Genomic DNA, 16608 nt, shown 5'->3' with positions numbered 1-16608 from the left:
AGACATACAAACAGACAACCGACAGCCACACAGATAGGGCAGGCGACTGACCGACAGACATACAGACAGGGTGACCAATGAACGGACATATAGACAAAGCGACTGACAGACAGATATACCAACCAACTGACAGAAATACAGACAGGACAACCGACCAACAGAAATTCAGACATTGCGATCGACAGGGTGACCCACCGACTGACAGACATACAGACAGGGCGGGCAACTGAATGACAGACATACAGACCAAACGACAGACATACAGACAGGCAGGCAGGCAACCAAGTGACATACAGACAGGGCGATCAACCAACAGACATACAGACTGGGCGATCGACAGACAGGGTAACTGACAGAAATATAGACAGAGCGACTGACATACAGACAGAGCGACCGACCGACATACAGACAGGGTAACCGACCAACAGATATAGAGACAAGGCAACCAACCAAGAGGGTGACAGTCATACAGGCAGAGATGGCAACCAACTGACAGATATACAGACAGGGCGACCGACAGACATACAGACATACAGACAGGGCAACAAACATACAGACACGGCGACCGACCAACAGAGATATAGCAAAGGTGACGGACAGAGATATAGACAAGGTGTACGATTTGAAAGACATACAGAAAGGGCGACTGAGATGGCGGGCGACTGACAGACATATTTAATGACCCAGAAGGAGCCATTACAAAAATATGTGCATTTATAGGAGACTGTAGAATAATTTATGGATTAATGTATTACCTGGAATCATCGTCAAATTAAATGCAAGTTGTTGCTCTGTAATACCACTGGAGACCAGCAGGTGGTGGTATAAGTGTTGGCAAGGGACTGTATTGGAGGATGTCTGATCAATATCCTCTATAACCTGGTCACTATGGTAACCAGGGAGAGGTGACAGTTGGCAGTTGAGACAAGCCGGGCTGGAGGTGATGAGCAGGTGACAAGGGCGGTAATGTCCTGTACCTGCCACACAGGCTTTTCGGAGCCCATCACAGTAAGGCCCAATCACAATTATAGATTTCCTATTGCAGAGCACAAGTCCAGTTGCCATCCAACCAAAGCCTGTATGGAGATCCAGTGTCACAGCTAAATGTATAAGAAGATTTAACTCATCATAGCATACCTCCCAACTTTTGAAGAAAGGAAAAAGGCAAATTTTGACCATGCCCCAGCCACACCCCTAGCCACACCCATATGGCAGTAAGGGTCATTCAGTGGGTACCCCGGACTGTTCATTCATAGTCATAGCAGCCAGAATTTTCTTCTATATTGATAACTAGCTGTAGTACCCGGCGTTGCCCGGGATAGTAATTGTCTGTCTGTCTCTCTCCCAGTCTCTGTTTATCGCTGTCTGTCTGTCTCTCTGTCTGTCTCTTTCCTTGTCTATCTGTGTGTATGTCTCTGTCTGTCTGTTTCTATCTCTCTGTCTGTATTTGTATCAGTCTATCTGTCTCCATCTCTGTATCTGTCTCTCTCTTTGTCTCTGTGTCTGTCTTTTTGTCTCTCTCTTTCCCCATCTGTCTCTTTGCCCGTCTGTCTCTTTGCCCATCTGTCTCTTTCCAGAGCTGTCTCTTTCCAGGCTGTCTCTTTGCCCGGCTGTACCTTTGCCCGGCTGTCTCTTTCCAGGGCTGTCTCTTTCCCCGTCTGTCTCTTTCCCCATCTGTCTCTTTCTAGGTCTGTCTCTTTCCAGGTCTGTCACTTTGCTCGTCTGTCTCTTTGCCCGTCTGTCTCTTTCCAGGTCTGTCAATTTTGCTGTCTGTCTCTTTCCCCATCTGTCTCTTTGCCATTCTGTCCCTTTCCCCGGCTGTCTCTTTGCCCAGCTTTCTCTTTTCCCAGCTGTCTCTTTGCCCGGCTGTCTCTTTCCCGGTCTGTCTCTTTGCCTGTCTGTCTCTTTCCCTGTCTGTCTCTTTCCCCATCTGTCTCTTTCCACGTCTGTCTCTTTCCCTGGCTGTCTCTTTGCCTGGTTGTCTTTTTCCAGGTCTGTCTCTTTCCAAGTCTGTCTCTTTCCAAGTCTGTCTCTTTCCCTGTCTGTCTCTTTACCCGTCTGTCTCTTTACCCGTCTGTCTCTTTACCCGTCTGTCTCTTTGCCCGGTCTGTATCTTTCCCGGTCTGTCTCTTTCCAAGTCTGTCTCTTTCCAAGTCAGTCTCTTTCCAAGTGTCTTTTTGCCCGGCTGTCTCTTTCCAGGACTGTCAATTTTGCTGTCTGTCTCTTTCCCCATCTGTCTCTTTGCCATTCTGTCCCTTTCCCCGGCTGTCTCTTTGCCCAGCTTTCTCTTTTCCCAGCTGTCTCTTTGCCCGGCTGTCTCTTTCCCGGTCTGTCTCTTTGCCTGTCTGTCTCTTTCCCTGTCTGTCTCTTTCCCCATCTGTCTCTTTCCACGTCTGTCTCTTTCCCTGGCTGTCTCTTTGCCTGGTTGTCTTTTTTTTTTTCCAAAACGTTTTTTATTGATTTTTCAAATTTGTAAAAACATGACAAGTATCATTGCAAAAGAAGAACATTCGTCTGACAAAATGTGACATAGAGGTGGGTGATACCCCAATTTGGAGTTCCATGTTGCTGTTCGATTTAAGATAGTATACAGTAACATTAAACCAAAACATAGGTAATGAAATATAATATAACATATGCAATACAATTCGTTAAATCTCTGTGTCGTCCCTGAATGATTTCAATTTTGCTAGCGTGTCTTGGTATTCCCAACCGTCTCGTCTCCCCCTCCCGCCAGAGCCCCCTCCTAGGTGATTCTCAGTTTACCCAGGCTGTCCTGAATATCGCTCAGGATATACCACTCCGAGTGAACAAAAGGTGCCATCAGGTTAATTATTTCTCCCTGTGTGAATTGGCTTTCAATAAAATGTCTCCATCTCACAAAAAACTTGGCTGTCAACCCATCTTTATCCCTCTCCGCTTCTAGTTTTTCCCACTTCAGAAGGTTGTGTAGTTCGCCCACAACCTCCTTTATGGATGGGCCCTCCCTTTGAATCCAGTGTTTTAAGATGCAACGCTTAGCTATCATGGCTATGTCATGCGTTATTGCGTATTTCCTCTTTTCCTGCGTGCTCGGTCCTCCTCCTACTCCTCCCTCAAAGGAGTGGAAAATCCACACCATTAAGTCTAGTTTGCTGAAAATTCCCCATGTTGACTGGGCAAATAGTCTGACTTGGTTCCAGAACCTAGCGATTGTCTCACATTCCCATAGCCCATGCAGCATATCCGTTTTTTCTTTTTGACACTTAGGACACCACCTATCCCTACCTGGTATGTTGAAACCTATAATGGCCCTATGTAGAATTCTGAATTGAGTGTCTCTCCATCTCTCATTGGTAATGTGTTTCCGCACTTGTACCCATCCTCTCAGTATATCATCCACCACTTCTTCCCTTCCCAATTGTTTCCCCCACGCTTTTAAAGTCCGACTATCCTCCCGAGAGATAAGCACCCCCCTTAGCGATCGATAAATTTTAGAGACATTTATACTTGTTACATCACATTCCAGTAACTCATCAATCGAACTTCTGTTCAGCTCTCTTCCAACCACACCCAGGTCTCCTATTATTCCATGTTTCAATTGTTCATACTGGATGACATGTGAGCTATTAAGGTTGTACTTATCCAGCACTTCCCGACCTGTCATCCACCTCCTGTCCTCCACATTCATAACATCTATCATTCTCCTGACTCCCCTCTCTTTCCATCTAGTAAATAGCTTGTTTTCTCGTCCCAGGGGAAAATTTGGGAATGCCCAGGGGTTCAAGTACTTGGACACTTTCCATGAGAGCCCCAGTTTTTTCCTTACCGACTTCCATGTTAGCATGGTGTCTCGGAATATAATTGAGTTCCTTATGTGCCCTTCAACCCTGGATAGTGGGGAGTGCAGAATGGACGTCAGATCCCACGGTGACGCATATTTAGTTTCCATCGCATGATCTGAGTGCCTACTCGTTCCTCTCACCCAATCAATTACATGCCTCATGATACATACAAGATTATACCCTTGGACATCTGGAAAGTTTAGACCTCCCTCCTCTGCTGACTTCATCAGCGTACGCAGCTTTATTCTGGGTTTCCTTCCCCTCCACAGAAATTCTGTATACGCGGAGTTGAGCTTATTCACATCCTTTAGTTTTAGCAATAGCGGGATTGTCTGGAAGGGATACAGCAGCCTAGGAAAGCTCATCATTTTTATCAGGTGACATCTTGCCAGTAATGGAAGTGGCAGACCTTTCCATCCCTTTAATTGAACTATAATTTTCCTGATTAGCGGTCCATAATTCAAGTTATAGATTGTTTCCACCGATCTTCCTATATGCACTCCCAGGTATTTAATTGAAGATTGTGCTATAGGAATTCCACATAGACAGCCATCCCTTATTTGTCCCCCCATTGTCCCATGATGCCCCTTTAGGAACATGATCTCGCATTTTTTTTTGTTCAGTTTGAAACCGGAGAATGAGCCAAATTTTTCAATCAAGGCAAGAGTCTGTGGCAAATCCGCACCGGGGTCCCCCATATAAAGTATGATGTCATCAGCAAAAAGCGCTGTCTTTACTTCTGAACCCCTTATCTTGATTCCTTTAAAGCTATTTTGTCCCTGTAGTATTCTTGACAACGGCTCGATTGCCAGGTTGAATAAAAGAGGAGATAATGGGCAGCCCTGTCTTGTTCCCTTCATCAAAGGGAACACGTCTGATAGAAAGCCCGGAGTGTGAACCCTAGCTCCCGAGTTGGCATAAAGGTTTCTAATGTAAAGTCTCATCTTGCCTACAATCCCTATGGCCTCCATTACCCTGTCTAACCACCCCCAATTTACATTATCAAACGCTTTTTCTGCGTCAAGTGTAACTAGGGCAGGTCTAGCCCCTCCCTCAGTGAGACCCAGTCTAACCGCGTCTACCACTAGAATTGTCTTTCGGATATTGGTAACGGCATTTCTCCCCTTAATAAACCCCACCTGGTGATTCGTAATGATCCTAGGTAAGATCTCGGCCAGTCTATTAGCCATGATCTTGGACATAATTTTTAAATCCTGATTTATGAGCGATATAGGTCTATAACTAGAGGGATCATCCAGGTCCTTGGTTCCCTTGGGGAGTAATTTAATATATGCTATGTTGGAATTTTTGGGTATTTCCGCCCCTCCCAGGAAAGCATTAAAGACTGAGGTTAGATCCGGCGAGATCAGATCCTTCAGAGCCTTATAGAATTCACTATTGAAACCGTCAGGTCCCGGTGCCTTGTTGGTGTTAAGCTCCCCAATTGTTCTCGTCACCTCCTCTACTGTGATATCTGCGTTTAAGGCACTCAAATCTTCCTCCGTCAAGCTAGGCATTTGGGCTTGTCTTAGCCACTCTGCCTCATCAGTCATGTCGTTATTCCCTGACCCATATAGTTTTCTATAGTAATCTCCCAACAGTTTATTAATGTCCTTAGGATCCGTAGTCACCTCTCCCCCCTTTGTTTTCAGTTTAGAGATCACTGTCATCTTTCTGCTGCCCCTTGCCAGATTGGCCAACATCCTTCCCGCCTTGTTGCCAAACCTATGTAAGTCAACCTCCTTGTGCGACCAGAATAGTTGTTCCTTTTTTTTGGCCCATTCGTCAAATCCCTCTTTTGCCTCCAACCATCTGCCTTTTGTCATGGGAGATCTATTTGTCACATAATTTGTATATGCTACCCGTACTGCTTCACTATGGAAATTATAATTCTCATTGGTTTTCCGTTTGATCATGGCTGCGTACCCCACCAGACGGCCCCTTAGGACCGCTTTTGCCGTTTCCCAAAATATCACTGGGGACTCTCTATGTTCCTTATTGTCCTCTGCGAATTCTCCCCACCACTCCTGTAGCACCTTGTGGAAATTATCTTGCCTGAGAAGGAACGATGGGAATCTCCATATGATATCTGTACCTCTCCTGAATTTCTCTCTAATGCCCAATCTCACCGGACTATGATCAGAGATCACCATATTCTCTATCACACAATCTTGCGTTCCACTCAGTAAGTCTTGCGAGATCCAGAACTGATCAATACGTGACCAGCTATCATGAGGGTGAGAGAAGTGTGTATACTCTCTGTCATGTGGGTGAGTTAGTCTCCAGATGTCTTTCAGTCCTACGTCTTCTAATGTTACATCCCTATTGTCTAAACTCCTGCCCACATTAGCTGTCCCCTCCTCGCCCCTCCTCCTATCTTCAGCTGAGTCTGGGACAGTGTTAAAATCGCCTCCCACTATAATGTTAGCCTCCCCATCTGCTAATATGGTGGCCTTTATGTCATCATGGAATGTGATTTGTTGTGAATTTGGGCCATAGACATTATAAATACTGAGTTTACCCGCTGGACTAACGATTGTTAAGTGCTGCCACCTTCCATGGTCGTCTGCCTCATGTGCCACTACCTCATGACTGAATTGTTTATTTATTAGAATCATAGTGCCCGCTTTTCTACCTTGTGCCGCTGCCCCGTAAACGGTGCCCACCCAATGTTTCTTCATGCGGAAAAAGTCCTCCCCCCCCAAGTGGGTTTCCTGTAATAAGGCAATGTCTGTCTTTAGTCTTTTCAGATGTCTCAATATCATTGCTCGTTTGTTAGGTGATCTCAGCCCTTTAACATTCCACGTAGTTATCTGTATCATGTTAACCTGTGTATTCTGCTTTTACTACTCCCTCCCCTATGGGCCCCTGCATCAAGGAAGACGAGATGTTCGACACTAGAATCACAGTTGGTACCACAAAATCGACACTCCCTTTCCCCACCTTGCAAATATAACAAATACAACAAAAAGCATGTAACTGTAAAACATATTTTCCCTTCCGAGAAATCCACGGCGTTTCCCGCCACGTTGGTGAGCTCCCCTATTCCTAGCCAAAATATGTAGCTCCCTAATCACCCCCCAAAAAATATATGTTCTATCCCCGGACTAACTTGAATAAGCCTTTGAAAATTATGCAAAAATTAGCACAGTATGTCAAAACCTCAGCAAGATTCTCCAGTCCTACTTATCTCTGACTCCAGGTAGCCATCAGTCCGCCCAGAACAGGCCCACTTCATTTGAATTTGGATGATGTTCCTGGACAAAGGAGAAAAAGAAAAAAAGACAAAAAAAGACCAAGGGGAGAGAAGATGGAGAAAGAAAGGAGAAGAACAAAAAAAAAAAAGAGGGGGGGAAGAGGACCCAGACTTTGGGATGTTTTCCTCTCTTTTCTCCCTTCCCCCTCCTCCTCTCACCTCCCCAACCCTCTCTCCGTAATGCATCCTCCTCAACGCCTCTCCCTGTTTGGGAAGAGAGAAAAAAAAAAAAAAAAAAAAAAAACAGGCAAAAAAAGGAAAAACAATGAGCGAGTTCCAGTTCAGGTATCATGGTTTCTCTCCAAGGGTTGGTTCCTGTGTTCCAGGCGAGAATTATGCTGTCGACCCGGGCTTGGCCTCCTTTCCTCCCTGGTCTCGACTTGCTTTTGTCCCCCAAGACGTCCCACATCTCTTCCTGAGCTTGTGGGGGATCCTCTTCTATTATTCCCTTCTCCACTAGCTCCTTTTTCTTGCCTTTCTGACCTAGTCTTGTTGAGCTCTGCCATGAGAATGTTTTCTGCTTCTTTGTAGTCCTTGTAGTATACAAACGAGCCATTGGGGTTTCTAACTTTCAGTGTAGCAGGGTATAATAGCTGGCACTTTACTTTTTTGTTGTACAGAAATGAGCAAATTTTGGTAAATTCTTTTCTCCTTCTGGATACTTCCGCTGAATAATCCCCAAAAATTAGCAGTCTGTTGCCTTGATATTGTAGTGGACGCTTTCGTTCTCTAAAGGCCCTCAATATTTCCTCCTTATGCTTATAATCAAGGTACTTGACAATCACCTGCCTGGCTCTTATCGGGGTATTCTTGTTTGAGTTTTGGCCCTCTCCCTTATTCGCCTCCTGGTGTCTCAGTGGACCCACTCTGTGGGCTCTTTCAACTCTGAATTTCGCCTTTATGCCCAGGGCCTGCGGTAGCTCCAACTCGCATATATTATCCAACCGTCCAATCGACACAGACTCTGGCAACCCGACTATACGTAAGTTGTTTCGTCTCGATCTGTTTTCCAAATCGTCCGCTTTATCCTTCAAGTATTCATTAGATTTTGCTAGAGCTGCTATTTGTGCTTGCATAGCCAGTATTGTCTCCTCGGAGTCAGATATTCTCTGCTCTGATTCTGCCAGTCTAGAGGCATGGGCATTTATCTGTTTTTGCATATTAGCTAATGATGTTTGTATGGCTGCCTCAATAGCCACTTTAACCTCTTTTGACAAGTGTGATGTCACTTCTTCAGCCAGTTTTTTATAGTCCACATTAAGCTTTTGTGTGTACTTGTCTTGGCCTGCAGGTGGTGCTGTTTTCTTAGTTCTCTTTGTCTGGACTGGGCCACCACCTCCATCCCCCAATAGCTTGCAGGCTTGTGATGTTGGTGTAGTAGGCTGCTTTTTGTTTCCTTTGGAAGGGGTACTATGAATTCTTGCATTTGACTTCCTGTGAGTCTGAGTGGGATTAATCTCCCTGTGCTGTTTGTCAGTTTCATCCTCCAACACTGCTGTGTCTCTGAGCTGCCCTGCTTTGTCTGCATCTTCTCTCCCCTCTGCCTCCATATCTCCTTCATCCTCCCATTGCGATCCACCATCATCAGTCCCCTGCATCCACCTCTCTCCTGCTGTGTCCTCCTGTGACTCCTCGCTCATATCTTCCTTATCTCCTGTCTCCTCGCTCATATCTCCCTTATCTCTCCCCTTCCAGCTCTGTGTTTGCTTTTCTGTGTCTCTCACCATGCGTTCAGGCTCCTCCCCCATCAGGCTCGGTGCCATTATCTTATCTTCTCCTCTGTCCATATCAAAGCTTCTCCAGGCTGATTCACTGCTCCCAGAGCTTCTCAGGAGGTACCGTTCCATAGCTGTCTGCTTTAGGTAACCTCCTGTGCTGCTCTCTGTTTGGTGGCTCGTCCGGGGGGTCTGTTTTTAGTCGGTTTCTGTGAGGGGTGGCAGGAGCTTCTCCCCTAAGCTGCCACCTCAGCCAGGACAGGAACAGGAAGTCCCTGGTTGTCTTTTTCCAGGTCTGTCTCTTTCCAAGTCTGTCTCTTTCCAAGTCTGTCTCTTTCCCTGTCTGTCTCTTTGCCAGTCTGTCTCTTTGCCCGGTCTGTATCTTTCCCGGTCTGTCTCTTTCCAAGTCTGTCTCTTTCCAAGTCAGTCTCTTTCCAAGTGTCTTTTTGCCCGGCTGTCTCTTTCCAGGACTGTCTCTTTCCAAGTATGTCTCTTTCCCCATCTGTCTCTTTCCCCATCTGTCTCTTTCCCCGTCTGTCTCTTTCCCCGTCTGTCTCTTTCCCCGTCTGACTCTTTCCCCGTCTGTCTCTTTCCCCGTCTGTCTCTTTGCCAGTCTGTCTCTTTGCCAGTCTGTCTCTTTGCCAGTCTGTCTCTTTGCCCGGTCTGTATCTTTCCCGGTCTGTCTCTTTCCAAGTCTGTCTCTTTCCAAGTCAGTCTCTTTCCAAGTGTCTTTTTGCCCGGCTGTCTCTTTCCAGGACTGTCTCTTTCCAAGTATGTCTCTTTCCCCATCTGTCTCTTTCCCCATCTGTCTCTTTCCCCGTCTGTCTCTTTCCCCGTCTGTCTCTTTCCCCGTCTGTCTCTTTCCCCGTCTGTCTCTTTCCCCGTCTGTCTCTTTCCAAGTCTTTCTCTTTCCAAGTCTGTCTCTTTCCAAGTCTGTCTCCCCGGCTCTCTCTTTCCCGGGCTTTCTCTTTTCAGGGCTGTCTCTTTCCCGGGCTGTCTCTTTCCCCATCTGTCTCTTTCTCCGTCTGTCTCTTTGCCCGTCTGTCTCTTTGCCCATCTTTCTCTTTCCAGGTCTGTCTCTTTCCAGGCCTGTCTCTTTGCCCGTCTGTCTTTTTGCCCATCTGTCTCTTCGCCTGTCTGTCTCTTTCCAGGGCTGTCTCTTTCCCCGTCTGTCTCTTTCCACGTCTGTCTCTGTCTGTGTCTGTCTGTCTTTTTCTGTCTCTCTCTATCCAACTCCCCACCGATATCCTATTATCTCACACATAAGCTTCTTATACTAACAGTTTATTTTGTTCCTATAGCAACCACTGACAGTTGCTATTAATAGCCTATAGCTCCCATCTCTATTCAGTTTAATGGAGGCAGGATTTTTGAAGAGTAACTGTAAAGCGCGGGGTTACATTTTCCCGCCCAAACATAGTCTATGACGTTGCCTGAGTCACATGGAGTGTATGTGCAAAATTTCGTGATTGTAAATGTGACGGTGCGGATTCCTTTAGCGGACATACACACACACATACATACACACATACACTCAGCTTTATATATTAGATTGGCAGTTTTGTCCGTCCACCTGTTCCGGCATGTACCGCGGCACTGTCAGTTACGCAGCCGCAGTTCGAACGATGCTCCGGCTTCCAGGTCCTCATTGCACGCACGCACACACACATGCATACACACACACACACACACCACACATGCATGTGTACACTGAACACAAACACACACATATGTCTTCACACACATACACACACTGCTGTATATTCACTTGTCCAGGGCCGCGGCTGCAGCTGTCAGCGCTTTACTGCAGTTGAATGCTTTGTGGCACCGTAAAGCATTCAACTGCAGTAAAGCCATGACAACATCCTGCAGCGGACGCTCCGTTATCGGACGCTATCCCAGAGGGGTCTGTGAGCATGAAGACTGAAAGAAACAGCTGGATTCTCCGCGGGCACGAAGGAGACGTGAGAATATCTTTTATTGTGTGTAAACAACCTTATAATAGGGGACAGAAAGGAACTAGCAGGAGCACATTATTAAACAATGGGTTCATTACTGCAGGTGACATTACTGCAGGGCACATTACTAAACAGTGGGGACATTACAGCAGGGGACATCAGCCTCCCCCAACAGATCTGTATAACCCCAGCCCCCCCCCCCCACCAGATTTGTATATCCCCAGCCCCCCAGCTCTATATGCCCCCAGCTGATCTGTATGTCCCCAGCCACCCCCCCGTCAGATCTGTATGCCTCCAGCCCCTCCACCAAAACTGTATGCCTCCAGCCCTCCCCGCCAGATCTGTATGCCCCCAGCCCCCTCACCAGATCTGTATGCCCCCAGCCCCCCCACCAGATCTGTATGCCCCCAGCCCCCCCACCAGATCTGTATGCCCCAGCCCCCACACCAAATCTGTATGCCCCCAGCTCGCCACCAGATCTGTATGCCCCAGCCACCACCACCAGATCTGTATGCCCCCAGCCCCCACCACCAGGTCTGTATGCCCCCTACCAGATCTGTATGCCCCCAGCCCCCCCACCAGATCTGTATGCCCACAGCCCCCCCCACCAGATCTGTGCCTCAGCCCTTCCCGTCAGATCTGTATGCCCCCACCCCCACCAGATTTGTATGCCCCCAACCCCCAGACGAGATCTGTATGCCCCCAGCCCCCCACCAGATCTGTATGCACAAAGCCCCCTCCCCAGAACTGTATGCCCCACCACCAGCTCTGTATGCCTACAGCCCCCCCCACCAGATCTGTATGCCCCCAGCCCCTCCACCAGATCTGTATGCCCCAGCCCCCCACCAGATCTGTATGACCGTAGCCTTGTGACGCCCTGGGCAAGCCAGGGGTCACAGGTCATCACACCATCACACCCTACATCCCAGTTAGGAACACCAAAGCTACTAAAATCCTTGTTGCCTTCCTCCAGGGGCTGATGTTCACACCAGGGGGTGGGCCAGGCGGTTGGCTCTGCCCACCGAGGAGTACACAGCCCTGGAGGCGGGAAGAACCAGGCAGATAAGAAAAGATAGAGAAAGGAGGAAGAAGTGGAAAGAAGTGGCAGTTGAAGCCAGACTAGAGTCTGAGGAGGAGTGCAGTCAAGTGAGGGAAGTGAAGGAGTAAACAGTGGAGTGGTAGAGGAGCTAAGTGAAGTGAAAGTGAAGTAGTAGTGGAGCAAAGAAGAAAAGAGTAAAAGTGAGAGTAGAAAAGCCTGAAGTTGGTCCGGCTAAGTGCAGGACAGAGTCAGCAAGGTCAGCAACGGCGGTGACAGTCTGGAGGGGGACTGCTCGGAGGTTGCTGGAAGGACCGCGGACGGGTAGTGGCCCGGCGGTCTGGAGCAGTATACAAAGAACAGTCAGCACCAGGGCAGGGGCCTCTCGGACCCCGGCAAGGCTAGGAGTCGCCGTAAATTTGCCAATTCCGTCAGTGAAGGGGACGTCTGTCTCCAAACAACCAAGTCCCGATTGAAGGCAACAGTCCGACCGTTACAGAGAGACACCGCCACCGCCAGGGCACCAGTTTCTCAGGGCCAGCGCCTGCGGGCAAAGTAGGGCTCCTCCGGCCCATATCCAAGCCGGGGAGCGGGTTACCGGTGGGAACCCATCGCTACCAACACAGAAACATTAGGTGCAGGACAAAGGGACATCACCGTCACCTACTGGGAGAGCAAGTGCAGCCGTCCGTGGGAACCGTCTTTCCAGCCGTGTGGTTTACCGAAAAACTGTGTCAACGTCTCAGGCTGAGTGAGTACCACAGTGCCGCAAGGCACAGCGCTGCCCCTGCGTCCCTGCACCCCACCAAGCCCTGCATCACCGACCTCATCATTGGGCCTCGGGATCACCAACCCCTACCCACGGAGGGGCAACACAACAACTGGCTGCTCCATACCATCCTTCCCGGGATCCCCATACAGAGCAGCGGTGGTGTCAACAAATCACCACAACCGTGGGTGGCGTCACGGACAATAACCAATCCCTATACCCAAAACCCCCTTTCACTCACGGGCGAGGAGCGCCGCTAGAGTCCCCGGGATCCGGCCCATCGCTCGAGTCACCGAGCAGCAGCAGGCCGCAGCAGCCGCGGCAGCCGGCCCAAAGCAGAAGTGGGAGAGCGCGGCGTCCCCTCCTCCGCCCGCGACAGCCTCCCCCCCACTAGATCTGTATGCCCCCAGAACCCCCAGAACTGTATGCCCCAAGCCCCCTCACCAGATCTGTATGCCTCCAGCCCCCCCAGAACTGTATGCACCCAGCCCCCCTCACCAGAACTGTATGCACCCCTCCCCAGAACTGTATGCCTCCAGCCCCCCCTCACCAGATCTGTATGCCCCCAGCCCCCCCACCAGATCTGTATGCCCCTAGCCCCCCTCTCCAGATCTGTATGACCCCAGCCCCCCTCACCAGATCTTGATGACCCCAGCCCCCCTCACCAGATTTGTATGCCCCCAGCCCCCTCACCAGATCTGTATGCCCCCAGCCCTCCCTCCAGATCTGTATACACCACTAACATATTTGTCACATACAGCACACACACTGCTTCCAAATTAGTCAGAAACCGCATACATATTAGATACATACAGCATAGACAACACCCCATTTATACACTAGTCACATAGCGCGCACACATTGCTTATGTGACGGCCTGGCCTATCAGGTCGTCACAGGGTATTGTGCAATCTGCCCTTCTGCACAGTATCCACATCCTCCTTGGTTATGGGTCCCTGGCCTTTGGTGTTGCTAAGAACAAGCTAATCAAAATGCTAGAAACACTCTGTACCACACCCACCAGACACACCAATGGGTAGCCTGAAGTGAATAGGGCTGCCTTACCCCCACTTGGGGGGTTGGTTAGGGAGGGTCAGGAGTGTCAGGAGCAGACAGTTGAGAGAGATGTAGCATTGGAGGAGGTAGGAGCAGGGCTCCTTGAGAATACTAGGTGGCAGACGTTGGTCTGGGCCTGGTAGGAGATGAAACCCCGGTCGCAGGGGATCATGACAAGGGGCACAGAACTGCCGAGGAGGGCAGCCGGCGGCCTTGTGCCATCTCCGGGCAGGAGCCAGGGCACGACGGGGTACGTGGACCCTAGGCCGGGAAGTAGCTTCAAGCGTCCTCGTAATTCAACCGACGAGGATGGAACCTTCAAGATTTGCTCTCCACCTGCTCCAAAATCAGGGTACTAGCGCAACGAGGGGGATAGGACTTTCCCAATACACAGTCCAGAAAATCCCAAGCGTGAACCCTGAGAGCAAGCTCACTAACTTAGCCATACGGGTGAGCGGGACCCGACTAGTTCTATACTACAGGGGCCAATCAGTAGAAAGGTGTCAAGGTAAAGGTCACAGGCTAACAAGCAACACCAACAGGCATGGGGCCAGGCGTGCTCACCCCCTGCTGCAGCGGTGCTCAGAACTTTGGTTTACAAGTTGTCGGTGTCAGCATCATTGGACTGAGTGAGTATGCAGTGCCACTTACCTCCCCAATGGTATCCCTTTGTCAGCTTCACCGAGCCCCGGGGCATTCCCCCCTAGCCACGGAGGGGTTAAACACCTGGCTGCCATCCCATCGCCACCGGGTGCTCATAAAGGCAGCGGTGGTACTCCACCTTACCACGCACCTTGGGTGGTGTCACGAATTTTAAACACACAACCCTCTGTAAATACCCCCCTTTTTATTTCGAGTGCCGCACGACCCCTCCCGGGTCCGGAGACCCCTCGAGCCACCGCGGATCCGGATCCGAGCAGTTCTGGCTGCTGACGTGGGGATGGCACACCTCCATATTAGTCACATACCACCAGCACACACACTGCATACATATTAATCATATACAGTACTCATGCACCACCCACATATTAGTCACATAGAACTATCTTCATAGTAAAGAAGAACATGGAGTCCTAGAAGTGATGATCTGGTCCCCACAGAGCCCTGATCTCAACATCATCCAGTGTGTGTTGGATTACATGAAGATGTGGCACCCTTGAGGCCTCAGCCACCCAAAGTACTGCATCTGTCTTAAGGTGCAGTACTGATCTAGGTAAGAAGAAGTTAACCACGGGTGTTCAGAGCTTACACACATCCTGAGCTCATAACTTACGTAAACACTCAGTTACACAGGAAGACAGACAGTCTGGGGAATTCCTGGTTGCTGGGGCAACCACCAATTAGTCATCCCAAAGGTGGGGGCTGCCTGAGGAAGTGTGCTAACACAAACAGTTTCTAGTCAGACCAGTCTGAGATGGAGAAGGAACAACAGGTCCTTAAGGGGTGTGCTGCCCAGCTTCCCTCAGGAAGACTGCCCGGGATGCGTGCTTCAGAGCTATCTCGAGAAAGGATAAAGTGCCAGGACATCATGGGACTTGTAGTACCACGGCTGCTATAGAGCGTGCTTAAGAGCTTCTGTAGCTATGACTGGGCAGACTGGGAGGACAGAGAGAAGCAGGAGACGACCGGGTGGAGCTGGTGAGACAGAGGAGAGCATGGTAGCTGAGGTCGAGCCTATCCATTCCCACAGTGCCAGCGCAGTCAAGGTGCAGAGCCCTCGGTTGGGGAAACCTTCACGAACTCTAACAAATCTGCAGGGGATGGGGATTCCAAGTCCCATCGTCCACTACCCATTTTTCCGGAGCACAGTGGCATATATAGGATCCGGGGTCAGGGCCACAGCTGGACCTCACATCAGACCCACGTCACCTGCATATGGGAAGGGACACTTAATACTAACGGCGGGGTCCCCAAATTGCTTCAGGCAATGGGGAACCACGTGTCAATGCAGAAGAGGAGGGTCCCACACGCTCCACAATACCGGTGGTGACCTCGGATTCATCCGGGATCGACTGGGAACCAGCATGGCGGTGACTGGTACCCTGAGGGCAGCATCATAAGAACTGTGAGTAAAAGACCTGGACCCGCAACTGTTGCCTCAGTGCCTTATTACCGGCGCACCACGCTTCGGTGCCAATGGCCCCTCATCTCCGTCGCCACCGTTTACCCCTGGGGCTCGTTCCACCTGTCGGGAGCTGGACTATCTGAGCTGCATCAACATCAGCCCCGGGGGAGAGCCACATCTCGCAGCGGTGGTTGAATGCCTGGCCGCGCACCACGGGTGACGCTGCAAAGCAAACCCCCTACCCCCATTACCGGGACAACCTGCACCCTTCTTTAATGACACCGATGGGGCCACGGAGCCAGGTCAGGCCAGTCACAGCAACCCCAAAATACCACTGGCCCGGAGACGGGTGAGCCCTGAGGCCCCGGGGGCGCTACGAAGAGACAAAAGGATTTGCACAAGTGACATCCACAGATCTGGCGTTAGTTCTCCAAGATATTTGGGACAACCTGCTTGCCGAGCTCCTTCAAAAACTGTATGTAACGCTAGGTTCACATTTCCGTTATTTATGATAAGTCACAATCTGCCGCTCTGATAAACAACGCAATCCGTTTGGCGGATTCTGTTGTTTCCCATAGACTTGTATAAGCGGCGGATTGCGACTGATGCCCTTGCGGTGCATCCGTCGCCTGACTGATCAGTTGTGGAACGACTGACAGTCGGGCGGCAGGAACGCAGAATGTAACGTTTTTTGAGCAGCAGAATCCTTATGTTTTCACTGCGCATGCTCAAATCTTGTGTTTAATCATTCAAATGAATGTCTCTCTCTCTCTCTTGGTGGCCGGGAGATCAGCTGATCGCCTGGCGGATGGCTTCTGTGAGCGATCAGCTGATCGCCCGGCTATTGTGAACGATCAGCTGATCGCTCTCAAAAGCCGGCGGCCGGGAGATCAGCTGATCGCCTGGCGGACGGCTTCTGTGAACGATCA

This window comes from Anomaloglossus baeobatrachus, chromosome 4 (assembly GCF_048569485.1).
Source record: "Anomaloglossus baeobatrachus isolate aAnoBae1 chromosome 4, aAnoBae1.hap1, whole genome shotgun sequence".
NCBI classification, from domain to species: Eukaryota; Metazoa; Chordata; class Amphibia; order Anura; family Aromobatidae; genus Anomaloglossus; species Anomaloglossus baeobatrachus.
Note: the sequence above shows the minus strand (reverse complement) of the source record.